Raw genomic sequence first — 16538 nt, forward strand, 5'->3', positions numbered from 1 at the left:
TGAGAATTGTTTCCCTCTCCATGATATGATTAAAGTTATAGCTGCTTCACGGACTTGACTGCGTTTCCCTGAGGTGTGGAGCCCCGGAAAGCACTTTCTCTAAGGTGAGTTTTCAAAACTGAAGATTTTCCCTTCAACAGAGACAAGGCCAGCGTTCCAAGGCAGTAGAAAAGCTGATCGGAGCCTGGCTGGGGCTGGGACCCCAGGGAGAAGCCCGTCCACTCCCGCCGGCTTCCCTGCCCTCCTGCTGGGCCTCGGCCCATCTGCTCAGTTTCATATTCTACAGATGGCCGGTTCTGAGTTTCATTTCTGAACAAGAAGCGTCTTGAGTACAAAGCAAACGTGCTTCGGTCCAGATACTGTTTCTCTAAAATTGGGTTCAAAAAACATGCACAATGCTTTAAAGTGTTTTTTGAGGAGGATTTTCTGCGGGTGGGGGGTGGCGGTGACAGCTGGGGGAAGGGAACCTCATTTGCATGTTCTCTGTCCCATGTTGAGGACCTACTGTGTGCCAGGGCCTCTTCCAATGCATCACAAACCTTCACTCATTGAATCCTGTGGCCCCTGTGGTTGTTTTCTCTTGTTTTGTAATAAACAATTACAACTGGCTTTTTTTGTTTTGTTTGAACTTCCCAGCGTGTGTTTCAATTCCCTTCTTTTTGTGACAGACTGGGCAGAAGGCTGTGCCTGAGACCCAGGCTTTTATAGATGCCCACCCTTTTGGCAACTGTGGTTGGTCCAAGGACTGGCCATGTGACCCAGGCAGGGCCAATCAGATCCTTCCCTGGCAATGCTATATGGAAGCTGGAGGAAGCTCTCTCACTGTCAGGGTTCTCATGCTGGGAGACAGATCTGGACCCTGTGATCCCTGCCCCCCCGCCCCCCGCCAGAGGGAACCAGCAGAGACAAGTAGAGAGAGAAGGTGGGGAGACTGAAGTCTGAGGGCCTGAGTCCCTGTTCCAGTGTCCAAATCTTCACTTCTGGCAGCCTTTTCCTCACTCCTGAGGCATTTCAGCATCCGTCCCAGCCTTGAGAACCAACTACGAATTAGCCCCGTTTGCTTAAGCTGGTTTGAGTTGGTCTTCTGTCCCTTAGAACCCATGGTCCTCACTAACATTCATGTTGACAGTCACTTTCAAGGCCGTAACCCCAACGGACAGAGCAGGTGGTGCATCCAGGATCCCGATGCCAATCTCGCTCGCTCCGGACCTCGTGCTCTTTCCAGCACACACTGTCTCTCGTGTAATTACATCACGACAACCTCAGTGTGACAGCTTCATCATAGCCCTGCGAGGGTTTCCTAGATGAAGAACCCGAGGCTCGGAGCCAGACGACGCACAGTTGTGGGGCAGAGGTTGGGCTGCCCCCCACACGGTGCCACCCACTGCCCCACGCTACACATAACGCCAGCAGGAGGACCTCAGCAGGTGTGTGAGTGGCCGAGCGTGATGTGCAGTGACAGAGATCAGGACACCCACAACCTGCCCCGAGTGATGGCACTGCCCGCGATCTACTTCCACTGAAATTCTCACTATCGTCTTATTGGTGTGATGAGGGTAACTTCAGCAACGACAATGGCACTCAAGAGAAGAGGGGCCTCCGTGCCCTCTCCTGCTTACGTCACCTACCAGCCGCGTGCTGGGCCCTGGGCAGGGGATCCTTGGTCTCAGCCCGAAGCAGCTCTGCGAGGCGGGGCTTCATCCCGTCCTGCAGACGAGGGATGGAGTGTCAGAGGGATTGGTGGGAAGAGGTGGCGGGGAGAACCATGTCCCTCTGACCCAGTGCTCAGGGCAGGAGAAGGACCCACCACATCAGGGGCAGGGTAAAATCCTCTGCGTTATCAAAGACACTTTCTTTTTTGATTACACAAGTGGTCAATGAATACTTTCTTGTGAAAATCCAAACAACGCAGAATGAAAGTCTGCATGCCTGAAACGGTCAACTGCTTTTAAAGGTCGTCATGTATTCTTCCAGATACATTCCTAGCCATTTACATATGTGTGTATGTGGGTAGGTGATAGGTAGGTAGATATATAGGTAAACGCATAGAAATTTTTTTTCCGTCTTCCCTGCGTCTCTTTATTTTATTTATTTATTTATTTTAACATCTTTATTGGAGTATAATTGCTTTACAATATTGTGTTAGTTTCTGCTGTATAACAAAGTGAATCAGTTATACGTATACATAGATCCCCATATCTCCTCCCTCTTGTGTCTCCCTCCCACCCTCCCTATCCCACCCCTCTAGGTGGTCACAAAGCACCGAGCTGAGCTCCCTGTGCTATGCGGCTGCTTCCCACTAGCTAATAGTTTTGGTTTTATAAAGATGGGTTCCTCATGTTAGTTCTATGTTCTACACTTGCCTTTTTTTTTTTTTTTTTTTTTTTTTTTAATAAAAAGACTGATTTCCGTGCCGGTAACTGCTGATTACCTAACCATTTCCCTGATGATGAATATATTGTATCTAGGTTGTTTCTTTTTTTTTCATCATCAAAGCCACATGTTTTGGTTATACTTACTCTTTTTCTCTTTCAGGTGAACTTTAGGGTCAGCTTCTTAGTCCCGTGAACTGGAATATTTAGGTTGAAATGTATAGATTAATTGGGGGAAAACTGGCATCTTTATAATATTAAATTGTCTCTTCCAGAAAAATGATACAATCATTTTGTTCAGATCCTCTTAAATTTTTCTTTAGGAGGGGTTTTGTTGTTTTCTCGCGCATATATTGTGGGAGGGTTTTCCTTTTGCTGCTTGTGTGAAAGGGCTGTTCTGTGCAAATGGGCCACTGGTGTGTAGGGAGCCTATGGTGTTCCTATGTTGACCTCATGTTATGTAAATGGATTGAAGGTGGCCCCATATTGGCCCTGGGTTACTTAACTTCCTCACGGCAGCCTGGACCGTTAGTTCAAAGCCTGCTGGCCTCGAGCTCAAAGTTTTACACATCCAGTTACTTTAAATATACGCCAAATAAGCATATTTTTGCCATTTGGTGCCTGCCTCCTTCGCACATGTGAAATTTGCCAGCAAAGGGGCCTTCAGGTGGCTGCGGCTCTTCAGAGCCCTCTGGCCCAGAGACGTCCCACACGATGCTGAGTGACACCAGTGATCCCCCCGGAAGGTCCTGTGCCCTCCTCCCTCTCTGGCTGGTGGCCCTGGGCTGCAGTCTCCGGAAGGTTTCACACTGTGAGGGACTCCCCCGCCCCGCCCCCCATCCAGCCATGACCAAAGGCAGCCCAAATGATTCTCATCCCGCTCTCCTGCCACCTTGAGGTCAGATCATTTTCCTCGCGCTGAGATCCTCACTCACTACAACTTACTGAATGGTTATTTACGTCTCATTTTGTTACCGGGGCCAAGCTTGTATCGCTTGCCGCGAGACAGGCCAATAGATGGAGTTGTTGGGACAAAGAATAGTGTGACTTTATTCAGAAGCCAGCTGACCAAGAAGACGGTGGGCTCGTGCCCCAGAGAACCATCTTGTGTGAATCTGAGTTCAGGCTCCTTTCCTACTAAAAGAAGAGGGAGCAAAGTCAAACACTTCCTGGTTCCCGTCAGCCTCTGGAGGGGATGTGTTCATTTCTTCCCCCTGCAGTCATTCACAGGTGGGCCCCGGTCAGGATGTTTCCTGTGAGCCGAACAAAGGTATTTTAGCTTAATGCTCATTATCTGGGAAGCAGGGTTCCCAGAAATGGACAATTATGTGTAATTTAAGCTTATAGACATCCCTTTATTGATTAACATGTAATGGAGTACAGAAAGGTTCTTCCCTATTGCAGAAGGAGGACCAGTGTTGGCGTCCCAGGAACAGAGGCATTTAACCTTTATTTTTAAGGTGGACATTCTTTACATCTGGTCAATGTGCCCTTTTCCTCAGTAATTAAACAGATGGACAACGTATGTTTGACAGGCCACAAACAGGCTGAGTTAGCATGAAATCCAAGGTGACCCACGGATAAGCCAGAATGACTTCCCCAGACCTCACCACGTGAATATTTCTTTTATCACGACCGTGCGGCGGTGAGGGGGATTCTGTGCTCACGGCCCGTGTCTAGGGGCGGGGGCTCCAGGAGCCCAGGGACAAGGGCCTGCCGTCGGGCGGTGCCACCATCTGGGCCGTGTGGCCTCCCCGGCGGCTTTGCACAGTCTTCCCACCAGACCGGCTGCGGCCCCGCTGACTGCCTCGGGGCCCCCAGGCGTGGCCTCTGGACCAGGTGGTTCCCCTGCGGGCACCCTCAGCCGTCCCGCCAGCACCCAGACGGGGGCCAGCCGGTGGTGGCGCTCAGGGGCAGGCTCAGGGGCGACCGGAAGGAGCAGAGGAGCAGGTGGGTGAAGGCGGTGACGGGGCCGCTGGTTTGTGCAGCCGTGTTTGCTGCTCCCGCCTCTGGGCACCTTGGCCTCTCCCTTGTCTCTGCTCGGTCACGCCTGTCACCACCCGCCCACCTGGTCCCTCCCAGGCCGCAGAGGAGCCTCTGGTTTCTCTCACTCGCCTCGACGGCTCTGATGCTCACTTCGCACTGGGCGCTCCACACAGGGGCCCCTCCTGAGTGTGTGTGTGTGTGTATCTCTGTGTACCTCTGTGTGTCTTGTCTGTGTGCGTCTTGTCTGTGTGTGTGTGTCCTGGCTCTGGTAGCCTTAATCCTGGTGTTGTCTTACTTTTCAAATAGAACAGACGTCTGACTTCCCCTGTGATTTTTGCTGCCCGTTATTCAACCCAGGATGCTTTACCTAACAGCACTCCTGCTGGGCTTTTATCCCAACTGAATTCGATCTGTGCTCATTGTAACCTGATTGTGTGGAAACCCTCAAGTCCACCCCAAGCCAGTCTGGAGCCACCCAGGTGGTTACCACTTTACCCCCACCTCCTTGAAGGATCAAAGCTGAGTCAAGCTGAGCAGAGGTGCCAGGAGGAGCGTCAGAGGTCAGTCCTCACATCCTTCCCTCCAGAGGACACGGTGAGTTTCCCAGAGTTTCAGAGTAGAAATCCCTGGGGAACTGTTTGGTTCCTACTAATGTATTAGACAATCAGGTAAGACCCAAGTGCACAGACCTGAAGATTTTTGACAGTTAAACATCTGGGATGAGCAATTCCACTCCTAGGTATTCACCCGAAAGAACTGAAAGCTGGGACTCAAAGAGATATTTGCACAGTCATGCTAATAACAGCGTTACTCCCAATAGCCAAAAGGTGGAAACAGCCCAAATGTTCATTGGCAAATACATGGCTAAACAAAATGTGTTTTGTATATACAATGGAATGTTATTCAGCCTTGAAAAGGAAGAAAATTCTGACACATGCTACAACAGGGATGAAACTTGAAAACATTATGCTAAGTGAAATAAGCCAGACAGAAAAGGACAAATACTGTATGATTCCACTTACAGGAAATATCCGGGATAGGCAAATCCATCGAGACAGAAATAGAATAGTGGTTCCCAGGGGCTGAGACGGGAGAGAGAATGGAGAGTGGTTATTTAACAGGGACAGAGTTTCCGTTTCGAAAAGTTCTGGAGATGGATGGTCGTGTCGGTTACACAACAAAGTGAATGCACTTAATGCCACTGAACTGTGTACCTGAAAATGGTTAAAATGGAAAATTTTGTTATCTATATTTTACCACAATCAAAAACAATTAATAATGTAAGAAAAAAAAAAAAACCTAGGATGGGTTTGGAAACATTTTACTAGACATGGGCATGGACATGCTTGGGAAAATCCTGGCAGAGTATCAGGAGGAATGGAAGCAAATTAAACCCCTCTGAGACCTCCCGCTTAGTCAATTTCAATTTCTTCTGAGTAACAAAACATACAAGACCAGCAACATGCTTTTCACAAAAACAGGATTGATAAACTTTACGGCCCATTTACACTGTAAATCTTCAATTGGGATGAGAAATAAACCAGGCTTGAACAGGTGTTATGAATTAAATTGGGTCTCCTCCCCCCCCACCTCAAAATTTATATGTTGAAGTCTTAAACCTCAGTGCTTCAGGATGTGACCTTATTTGGAAACAGGGTCTTAACAGAGTAATCAAGTTAAAACGAGGTCATCAGGGTGGGCTGTAATCCAATATGACTGATGTTCTTATAAAAAGGGGACATTTGGACACAGACACACAGGGAGATGTCATGTGAAGATGAAAGCAGAAATTGGGGTGATGCTTCTGCAAGCCAAGGAATGCCAAACATTGCCAGCAAACCGCCAGAAGCTGGGAGAGGGAGGCAGAGAACAGATTTTCCCTCAAGCTTGGAAGGCACCACCCTGATGACACCTTGATCTCTGGCCTCCAGAACTGTGAAGCAATAAACTTCTATTGTTTAAGCCAGCCAGTCTGTTATGATACTTTGTTATGGCAGCCCTGGGGAGCTAATACAGGTGGCTTAAAACAACAGAAATGTTTTCTTCCCTCTGTGACTGTGTTCAAATTTCCCTTTTCTTAAAGGACACCAGTCAAATGGGATCAGAGCCCACCTCGCTCCATCTTAACTAATTCATCTGCAAAGACCTCATTCCCAAGTAAGGTCACATTGACGGGCATGGGGTTGGGGCAGGGATAGGACTTCAACGTATCTTTGGAGGGGACACAATTCAACCCATGACAGTCTGCCCTCTGGCTGCCCAAAACTCCGTCCTTCCCACATGCAAAATGCGTTCACACTATCCCAATATCCCCCCAAGTCTAAACCATTCCTGCATCAATTCTAAGTCCAAAATCTCATCTAAATACCATCAAGTCAAAGTCCCAGGGCTTCCCTGGTGGCGCAGTGGTTGAGAGTCCTCCTGCCGATGCAGGGGACAGGGGTTCGTGCCCCGGTCCGGGAAGATCCCACATGCCGCGGAGCGGCTGGGCCCGTGAGCCATGGCCGCTGAGCCTGCGCGTCCGGAGCCTGTGCTCCGCAACGGGAGAGGCCACAACAGTGAGAGGCCCGCGTACCGCAAAAAAAGAAAAAAAAAAAAGTCCCAAATCTGTGCTCCTCTCTGTGTCCCAGACCTGGCACGGAGGTGGTGCTCAGGGAATGGGTACCTCCACACCCATTCATTCACTCACTCACTGTTCACTGCACACCTACTGTGGGCTGCTCCTGGGGATCCTGAGATAAATCAGACAGAATCCCTGAGTCTGATGGGGAAAATTAACACATGAATACATAATCTGAACAAAATGTAATGCTTGGCTTCTTCTATCACAATGCTTATCACACTGTTTTATAACTGTTTACCTGAAACAATCTAAAAAATGCCCACAATTGCATTTTGTAAAACAAAGCAAAATGGTTTCCACTGAATTTTTGTTTCTTCTTCCTGAGATTTTACATCTCTTAGAACTGGAAAGTGTTTTTCATTAAAAGCTTGTGGTTTGGGCACAAACTGAGCAAAAAATTTTCTAAGAGTGTCTGTAGGATCTGTAATGATGTTACCTCTCATTCCTGATATTGGTCATTTATGTCGTCTTTTTTTTTCTTTCTTTCTTTTACTGATTAGTTTAACTAGAGGTTATAAAATTTATCAGCCTTTTCAAAGAACCAACTTTTGATTTTCTCTATTGCTTTCTGTTTTCTATTTCATTGATTTCTACTCTGATTTTTATTTTTATTATTATTCTTTTTCTTCTGTTTATTTTGGGTTTCACTTTTCCTATATTTCTCGTTGCTTATGGTAGAAGCTGAGGTCAATATTTCACTTTCCTTCCTTTCTTTAAAAGATTAAAAAACAGCTTTATTGAGATATAATTCACATACCATACAATTCACTCTTTTAAAGTATACGATTCAGTGGTTTTAGTATATTCATAGATACGTATACAACCATCACCACAATTAGTTTTCGGACATTTTCGTCGCTGCGAAGAGAAACCTGTGCCCATCAGCTGTCATTCTGCATTTCCTCCTCTTCCCGCTCCCGGCAAATGATAATCTACTTTCTGGCTCTGTAAAGTTTCCTATTCGGGACATTTCCTAAAATGGAATCATATAATATGCAGTCTTTTGTGACTGGTTTCTTTCACTTAGCAGAATGTTTTAAAGGTTCATCTGTATTGTAGCATGTATCTGTATTGCATTCTTTTATTTAAAACAATTTTTTAAAGCCCCTTTTTTTAAAAAAAATGTTTATTTTATTTTATTATTATTTATTTATTTACTTTCGGCTGTACCGTGTGTCATGTGGGATCTTAGTTCCCCGACCAGGGATCGAACTCCTGCAGGGGAAGCGCAGAGTCTTACCCACTGGAGCGCCAGGGAAGTCCCAGTATTGCATTCTTTTATATGGCTGAATAATATTCCAGAATATTCCAAACAAAAGGTGGAGGAAGGAGGAATTCGATCTCTGTGCTTGAGCTGAGACGTCCATCTTCTCCTGCCCTCAGGCACCCGCTCCTGGGTCTCCAGCTCTTGGATTCAGACCAGGACTTACACCTGACACCCACCCGGCTCTCAGGCGTTTGGCCTTGGACTGAATTACACCATCGGCTTTCCTGGGTCTCCAGCTTGCAGACAGCAGACTGTGGGTCTTCTCAGCCTCCATAACCCCGTGAGCTGGGTCCTATAATAAACCTCCTCTTATGTAAATCTCTCTCTATCCCTGGTTCTGTTCTTTTGCAGAGCCCTGACTAGCAGTAACTCAGACCTCTGCTTCTGGACTCTGAGCCAGTGACAGGTGGCTGTCCTAGTCCATGAAGTCTGGCAGCAGAGACGGAGCACACTTCTCCTGGCCCGATGAAGGATGCCTGCCCACACTGGGGAGGCCTGGGGCCCGCTGTCAGGAGACCCACTGGCCCAAAATCAACTTCCCCAGCAACAGAGGTTTCCCATGTTGGCTTCCTATCTGCCATGTCATTTTCCTGACACCTTTTCTTGTTGAAAACATAGGAGAGGAGCCATTGGCTGGGCCCCTGGGAACATCTGATCCCGTGGTTCCTTTTTGCCGCCTACAGGTGGTTCCCTGCTGCCACCGGGATGAAGCTCACATCCCTAGGATGGCCAGCCTCAACTCCCTGCGTGCCCCTCCAGACCCCAATCAGCACAGTGAACTGACGTTTTGCAGACTCTCTGGTCTCTAGAGCCTCAGCCTGGAGCATTCCTTCCTCTCCTGAACACCCCACCCCAAGTTCCCTTTGCCTGGCTGATAGCTATCTTTTGATTCAGGTCCCAACCGGGCCATCACCTCCTCCAGGAAGCCTTGCCCAGATTGCCCAGGCTGCTTTAGGTTTCCCCTCTGTGTCCTCCTCCGTCGGGGCCCTGGCCACACAGAGGTGTTTGCGTGTGTGGGCGTCTTTGCTCTTGTCTTGGCTGAGGCTGTAGGTCCAGCTTGACTCCTCTCAGGGCGTTGAGCTGAACAGAAGGAGCCGTCTTTCCTCCCGTCCTTCTCCCATCACTGTCCCCTACTGGTCCCTTCCTTCCTCCGGGATAATGACAGAGCTGCAAGCGGCCGGCCTCCTTCCGCGCCGCTGACACCCCGTCTCGGAGTCCAGCCTTCTCTCCGGGCTGCCCCCACCTTCAGTTCCACACCAGGTGTGATTTACCGGATAGGTCTGGCCATTTGCCGGGTCCTGTCTAGAGGCAAGCGGTTTGCTTCGAGGTGATAAACGTGGCTCAGTGGGCAGGTGATAAATGTGGCCCAATGGGCCTCGGCCCAGCTGTGGTTCCCGGGTCAGTCCCAAGCCTCCTTGCTGCTTCCCCCACTGCCACTCCCAACTCTGCCAAGAGTTCATCCCAGAGGGATGATTTAAATAAGTGGCCCCCGATTTTTCTTTGTTCTTGGAAATATCTTACACACGCTATTTATGTTTTGAAAAATCCATGCAACAAGTGATGTTACAAACACTCCTTAGGTGGGAAAGGTGGACTTCCTTCTGCCGGTGCATTTCTATTTCTGCCAGCAGGGGAGGCATCTGGGCTGATGAAGTCCACCACGAGAATGACTGCAGGCGTTTGGAATTTGTCTTCAGAGAGCGGAGCGGGGAGCAGGCATTCTGGTTGCTTTGTGCAGCCGGGGAAGTATTATTTGTACCTCTGGGCTCATGAGGGTTTTGAGTGAACAACGTGACAATAGGCCCTCAGAAGGGCCCTCCCTGCAGGATCCCGAGCCTGGGCAGAGGACGTGCCCCTGTGTCACGAAGCCACCTCAGCAGGAAAGCCTGTATGGCAGGAACACGACACCTGATCATCAGGCAGAGAAAAGCAGCTAAGTGCTTCCTGCAGCTCTGAGAGGGAATATTCTGTATTCGATCGCAACGCAGTTATGAGTTTCAAAAAGGCAACATACAGGGTCATTTACGTGGCAGAAGTCTAACTTGCAGAAAATCGCGGACTGCAGTGGAGGGCCTTTGTTTTGGGAGCTGCTTGGGGCGTGGAGGCAGTGGGCGGCGCCTGTAAGCCCTGGGCCGCGGGCTGTGGCCTGTGTGCCGGCCTGACTTGGAGCTCCCGGTACCCGCTTCTCTTTGCCGGGTCTGCTTTGGGCTTCCGGGACCAACCGTCCACGTACACCAGCGCCTGGGAACCGGCCCATCCCAGGGCCAACGCCTGTTCAACAAACACGACGGGTATCCGCCCTGTGCCGGGCACGGCTGTGGGTATCAGCGCTGGAGGAGGTGATGAGATGCCCCGCACCTGCTCTCAAAGTGCCCCAGGTGAGACAGTCAGAAAAGCACTGTGTAAGTCAGAACCCTTCCTTAGGACCTTCTCTGCGGAGTCACCTGCCACGCGCAGTGCCAGCCCTTTTTGCGGGTTCATTCCCCCCCCCCGCCCGGCCCCTGGACTACAAGCTCCTTGAGGCCAAGGACTCTGTCTTGTGCTCTGTGTAGCCCCAACGTCCAGCGTGGGGCCAGGCACCTGGAAGGTATAGATGCACGAGTGTCATGTTGAACTAACTTAATGAAAGCTGGCTTCCACGCAGTCAGGGGCGGGACGCTGTGGGCTGCCCACTGCAGCCAGTGCAGACTTCCGCTGGCTGCGTGTGTGCCCAGTGGAGGTGCTGAAAAGTCTTGAGGAAACGGCAGGGAGGGGAGCTGGGGCAGGGGCCGCCCTGCGCCTCCCCTCTGCCCTCTCGGTGACCCGCTGCCACTCTAGGGTGCACCCCGGGCTCCGTTACCTGCAGGAACTTCTCTGGGGATGTCTGAGGTAGGCTGAGGGCGTGAGTGTTGGAGTTTGATGGACTCAAGTTTTAGCTCACCCCCACCCCTCCCTGGCTAGTAAGCCCCCACCGCCGAGCGTCCACGTCTTCCCCTAGAAACACAGGGGAAGCAGAACCAGCCCCACAGGCTGCTGTGCAGGTTCAGGGAGATGAAGGGTCTCAGCACTGCACGGGGCTCAGAGCAAGTGCTCGAGACAGAACAGCGGTCACTGTTATTAATATTGGCCCTGAAGGGCCGTGTACTGGGGCGAAGACGTGGCCAGATGCTCCAGAAATGCGGATCCCCCTGAGAAGCCCAGGAGCTGGCCTCTGATCTGGACCCTGCAGCTGGCCTCTCTGGGGAGGCAGTAGAGGGAGAGAAGGCTGGCTTGGTTAGTTTATTTGAAACAGGCTCTGTCCCTTCCTGTGTGGCCTTGGACAAGTTGCTTAATCACTCTGAGCCTCAGGGTCCTCATCTGTAAGAGGGCGTGACCTTGAGGTTAGATAGAGAAGGGCAGATGGTGGGCAGTGACGTGTGAGGGACACTGCTCCCCGTGGTGGAAGGAGATGGGGCTTTTCTAAAGGCTGGGTCTCTTCCTTGGGAAGTTCACTTCCCTGATCTTCCCAGGGCTGAGGCTGTGTGGCCCCCAGAAAGTGAGAACGTTGGGCTTTCTGCCTCGGTAGGCACTGGGTCTGGGGAGGCCCTTCGCAGGTCAGTTAGGAATGAGTTTAGCTGCAAGTCTGAAAACCTGACCAGCAGGGACTTAAACATATAGGAGTTTATGTTCCTCCTGTAAGGAACAGAACAAGAAGTCTGGAGGGAGTGGCCCCTGGCATGATTTTGGCTGCCGCATCGTCCTGCCAGGGATGAGGCTGCTGTGTCTCCAGACATCACATCCACATCCCAGGCAGGAAGAAGACCTTTTCCCTCCATGGTCTTTGCTTTTGGGGTCAAGAAGGGAAGCTCCTCCATCAGAGTACCCTTATATCTCATCAGTCACCACCGGGTCATACATGCCCACCCTTCAAGCAATTGCAGGCCAGAGGAATGTGATGCCAGGACTGGTGTGGACCGATCATGACTCACCCCTTTCTCGGGTGGACCTGCCTTTTCTGAGATCCTGAAGGCTCCAGGTGCTGCCTGCAGCCTGGTAGTGGCCGGGGTGGAGAGGCAGTGGCAAGTCTGGGCACACGTGGCCTTACCCAGGCAGGAGCCGCCCCTGTCCCTTGTAAAGATGGAGAAAAGAGGACAGGTGACACAGTCACACCTGGTGGGGACTTGCCCCAAGCCACCAGTGTCCACACCTGATCACGTTCCCCTGGCAGATGCTGGAGCCGAGACTCCGGCAGGGAGTGCCCCCCGCGAGAAGTTACTTAGGCAGGGTTACATCCAGCTGGGTGCCTGGGAGCCGTCTCCATCGGAGGCATCCCTGGCTTGCATGCCTCCAGCGACAGGGAGCTCTCCACCAGTCCAGGCCGGGCGGCTCTGGCCAGGCACTGTGAGAACAGGGAGAACCTCTCAGTCCCTGAGGAGGCCGGAAAACAAACAATGGAAACTCATCCAGGAAAGTTTTATGCACATCTGCACTCCGGCCATGGTGTCTAGAGGAAGAGCCTATAAAAATGTAGCCTTCAAGCCAGGCCCAGGGGTCAGGGGGTGGACTTGTCCAGCCCCTGGCTTTCAAGTTGTTAAGCAGATCTCTGCAGCCCTCCCCCCGGCCTCAGGTTTGCCCTTGTGCCCATGGCTGTGAGAGATAAACCAGATCCGAGTGGGTCTTCGGATGTCTCCCGCTCTGTCTCTCTGTCTCTGTGTCTCGCCCCTCTTCTCTCTCCTCTCTCACTAAAGCTAAAAGAGTACTTAACAAAAAACACCTTGAGAATTTCCAGAGCCAGCACGGAGCTGCCAAAAAAAACTGCGGAGTCTGGAAAACAAAGAGTTGGCAATGATCCTTTGGCCCGACCAAGGAGGGTCTGAAGAAAGATTCACCCTCAACTTCCTTCCAAACTCCCCGCCAAAGACACAACCCCGTCCCCAGGAGGGTCCAAAGTAGGGGCACCAGGGCCGATCTCAGTGGGGTGCCTCTGTGTAGAGGCTGGTGGGCGTTCCCCCAGGTGGATGAGAAAGGGGATACTGCTCCGTTGCGGGGGAGAATATGAACACCAGAGGAGACTGTCATTTTTTCCAGACCCTGGGCCAGTGTGTGTGCTGGTCTGCAAGGTCTGGTTGAAGAGCAGAAACGGCCTCTGGTGGGGAGGACAGCAGCGGTCACAGGATGCAGGATTGCAGGGACCAGTGGCAGAGCCCTGGCTGCTCACAGTGAAGCCAGGAGCCCTGGGCCCCGTGGGTCCTGCAGGCTGGGAGGAGTCACCTCCCTCCCCACCCACCTCCTGCACCGGTAGGTGGCTAAGGGCGCCTGCCCTGGAGTGGGACACCGCTGTGAGCCGATCCTCCCCTGCCACTCGCTCCCTGAGCCCTGCGTCTGCATCTCCAACCTGGCTCATGGTTCCCGGCTCGGCTGAGTTTTGCAGCCGTAACAAGCGGCTCCCCCATCCCAGGGGCTTGAAGCAAAGGCTTGTCTCCTGCTCAAATCCCACGGCCCTCAGGGGCCAGAGGAGGGCCCTGCAAGACCCTCATCTCTCACCTATAAGCCAATTACCGTTAACTGTGAACATACCCATTTTTAAGCGGTTTTGGGTTCAAAGCCAATTTGGAGACCCAAACATTCAGCTCACTGCTTAATTCAACATTAAATTTTATGATTCTGTTTCGCCCTATGTGTTCACCATTGTATTTAAGTAACTTTTATTTTTTAATTGCAACCATAAAAGGGTCAGGATGGAAAAAAAAAAAAAAAAAGAAAGACGTCTTTCTCATCCCTTGTCTGAGGTTGGGGGTCCTCAAAAGCCGTCCTTGAGATAAAGCTTTGCATGCAAGCAGTTTACCTGGGAGATGACAGCAGGAAGTGCCAGTAGGGGAAGGCGAGAGGGAGGGAAGGAGCCATACGAGGCTGCTTTATTTGGGGGCAGACGACCCCTGTGGACAATGGACTCAATCCCACAGGGCCCTGGGAGAAGGTATAGAACCGCCCACCCAAAGGCAAGGTTACTGTCGGTAGTCTTGTCCATCATGGGCCCCGGAGGTGGGTTGCCCAGCACTTTCACCCACCTGCAAAGAAACCCAGGCCAAGCACCCAGAGACAGAGCCGGGGTCCTGGAAGGAAGCCCAAGCACCAGTGACACCGAGGATGGGCACCAATCCCGTCTGCTCTGCTCCGGAACCCAGGCCGACTGGGACCCCGCTCCCTGAAGAGTTGCCGGTGATTCTGCGGGACAAGGGGATGAGATGTCCTGTACTGGTGCTGAAGCTTCCGCCAGAGGTGATGGGGGCTACTGGTGCTCATATTCTATTGGCTGAAGACTGGGACCTGCCCCCGAGTCCTCCTGGGGGGGGATGACAGTCCTCACCTGGGGTTGGGGGAGGAGTCTATCAAGTGTGATAGCAAGCGAGCAAGCATGTAGCTTAAGGGACTATGCCACGTAGGCGCCAGGTAAATGTGAATTTCTTTATTTTGCATTAATTCAGCAAACCTTTCTGAGCCCCTCTGGGGGATCAGGCACGGAGCTGGTGCCAGTCCCTGCCCTCCGTGAGTTCGGACTGGTGAGGACAGCTACATTGGCCCATCATCACAGTGCTGGGGGAAAGCTGGGTCTGGGGTCTGTACCCTGGAATCCCGCAGGGTAGAGTCACGATAAACATCCTAGAGGGGGGATGTTGGGGAGGGGCTTTGAAGGAGGGCTAAGAGCTCTTCCAGTGGAGAAGACATCTAAATAAAAAAGTCATCCTTCCTCAGGAAGTAAAATGCATCACAACTCATGGATGCCTAGAACTTTGCGGTTTTTACAACAGTATTTCTTATACGTAATTTCATTTATATGTTGAAATGATTCTTTGTGGTTAATATTATTATTCCCATTTTATGGATGAGTAAAACTGAGGCTCAAGGTTAAGTCAATTTCCCAGGGTGACGCCATTAGAGGGTGACCCAGGATTTGAGCCTGGGTCTCGTATTCTATGACAAGTATCTCCTAGAGGGGTGTCTCTGCCCCTCAGTAAATGTGTGACTTTGCACAGGTCACTTTTCTCTTCTGAGTTCCTTATCTGCAAATGGGGACAGGCCCCCAGGGTTGTGCATCTCAAAATGAGAACGTGAGCCTGGACCAGAAGGCCCTCTGCAGACACCCCAGGCTGCTGTGGTCATGCCTGTTTTTGCTCGGCTGCCCTAACAAAATACCACAGACTGGGGGGCTCAGACAGCACAGGCTTATTTCTCACAGTTCTGGAGACAACGAGTCCAATATCAGGGTGCCAGCATGGTTGGGCTCCTGGTGGGTTTCTCTTCCTGACCTGAGGATGGCAAACTCCTCCCTGTGTCCTCACAAAGAGAGCGCTGGTGTCTCCTCCTCTTAGGAGGGCACTAACCCCATCAGGGGCTCCACCCTTATGACCTTGTGACCTAATCACCCCAAAGGCCCACCTCCAAATACGATCTCATGCTGGGGGGGGTGGAATGGGGAAGGGAGGGGGTTAGGGCTTCATCATATGAATTTGGGGGGGACACATTCAGTGCACAGGAGACCCCCCTTCTTTCCATGCTCAGTACTGAGTGCCAAGCAAGCCCTCTCTTGCTTTTGTTCGTTTACCGGAAACACATGCTATTTTTGTTTTTCCTGCTGGTGGGAAGCAATGGGTGATCTTTTCTTTACCGCTGATGGCTTAAGGGGCAGAGGCAAGGCCGGAGCCTGCTGTGGGCATGTGCAGTGCAGCTTCTACGGTCACCAGGAAGTCTCCAGTATGGTACACCTGAGTGTGTCCACTTCTGTCCAGCCTCACGGCCACTGTCCTGGTGGTCTAGGTGGCTTCTACCGGCCTCAGCCTCGCCTCTCTCCTCGAACTCACCTTCCGTGCGGTATCCAGAGGCATCTTTCTAAAAGGCAGATCTGACCCTGGCAGCCAGCTGCCTTAACACTGCCATGCCGCCTCACTGCCTTTAGGGTAAAATACCTCCGCTTCACACAGTCTCAGGGGCCCAGCGTCTGGTTCTCATTTTCCTCTGTGAGATCACCTCTCCTCTGCCCAATTCCCTAAACACCAGGCCAATGGAATGGATTTTGGCTCGGGCCCCTGGCTGCACTCCAGCTGAGAGCTTGTCTCCTCCCTCCCCCCCTCTGCTTCTCTGACTCAGGCCCCAGCCACCTGGCAGCCTCCCCAGCCCCTCCCACACAGGCTGGGTCAGGGCCCTCCATGCTGGGGCTCCTGAGTGTCCTGGGCTCCCACCCGCCCCACCCCGGGAGAGGCAGGTCAGCACCACGCGGGGATCCGGAGCTGGGCTGCCTCCATTCACATCCCAACTCCTCCGCAGCCTGGAACCC

Source organism: Neophocaena asiaeorientalis, unplaced genomic scaffold (assembly GCF_003031525.2).
Source record: "Neophocaena asiaeorientalis asiaeorientalis breed wild unplaced genomic scaffold, Neophocaena_asiaeorientalis_V1.1 scaffold65, whole genome shotgun sequence".
In the NCBI taxonomy this organism is placed as follows: domain Eukaryota; kingdom Metazoa; phylum Chordata; class Mammalia; order Artiodactyla; family Phocoenidae; genus Neophocaena; species Neophocaena asiaeorientalis.